Genomic DNA, 1,351 nt, shown 5'->3' with positions numbered 1-1,351 from the left:
AATCACCCCCACCCCGAACCCCTCCTTCCAACATTTACCTAGGTGGCTAACGCCCTCCGCCGGCAGCGCCAGACCAATTATCGGGAGTTACAGGTAGGGCGACTAGCTATTTAGGAACCATTTTATGACGTGCGAAGAAAATTATGGACACGCGCGAAGTCTCTGCGTCGCCTGCGTGATGTATGGCCGAGGCTGAGGGGATACAGGCGTAGGATCAGATTGGAGAAGTTGGAATTTCTGTTGATCTTTTTGCTCTTTGCGCTTTTATTAGTCAGAGGGAATACAGACGTAGGAGAAATTATACAAATTCCTTTTTAACTGATATATGTTGTCTTTACAGGCTATGGGATACGAGAGTAATCTAGCAAGGGATACGAGCGTAAGATAAGACTATCGAGATTCAGACGAAGGATAAGGAACTGGATATTATATATCCTTTCTATTAATATTGATGTCTTTTTTTTAGATTGTAGGGATACCAGACGAGTATATAGAAATATAAATATTCTACTTTTTCTTTTTCTCTCTTAGAATTTCGACTTAATGTTACTTTTGATCACCACCATCCGATCGTCGTTATCTATCTTTTAGTTATTATCATTATCATCGTTATCATTTCTTAAACTGTAGGTGCCACATATTACGATTTTAATCCCTTCGATATCCTGAAAGACTTTTCCGCGTTAGAGCATTCACCTCTTCACTAGCATCTTAAAAACCATAACCGCCTCATTTCCACTCATTAATCGTAATTAAACTTTGGATTCACCTGTCCAGAGCGGAACATAAACAAACAAAATCACAGTAATTAGAAGAGGAATTAACTCCACTTTTCGAAGGCAATTATCACATCATATGTCTGCCATGTTGGGATCGAAGCAGCGTAAAATTGGGCGACAGCTGTTCAAGCATTTAACTCGTAATGTAAGTACTTCTCTTGTACTTACGGCTGTTAGTACACTGTATCTTGGTTTTGTAATTATGCATTTATTTGGTTTATTAACAGCTACTCGGCCAATTAGATATAATTTACATGATTTGCATGCACTTTTGACAGGTTTTCACTCGGGTATTATCAGCTTACGGAAATCCACATTAACGTTTTATGTGCACTATTCTTATCAGTAACTTATCTGTACATTATTATGCACTATGTACTGTCATAACTGTATATACACGCAAGATTATGAAGATCAAGTTTCATTTATTTCCTTTACGTGTTTCATGCTGATGATAAATAAATAAATTTCATCATTATCATATACTTATTAAAGTGGAAGAAACTTTTGATAAACAGAGAAACAAGGAAATGAATATAAGAAATACAAAGAAAGGACATGCTTAGTTTAAG

The sequence above is a fragment of the Penaeus monodon genome, chromosome 31 (assembly GCF_015228065.2).
Source record: "Penaeus monodon isolate SGIC_2016 chromosome 31, NSTDA_Pmon_1, whole genome shotgun sequence".
In the NCBI taxonomy this organism is placed as follows: Eukaryota; Metazoa; Arthropoda; class Malacostraca; order Decapoda; family Penaeidae; genus Penaeus; species Penaeus monodon.
The sequence above is the reverse complement of the archived record's forward strand: the minus strand, read 5'-3'. Positions refer to the sequence as shown.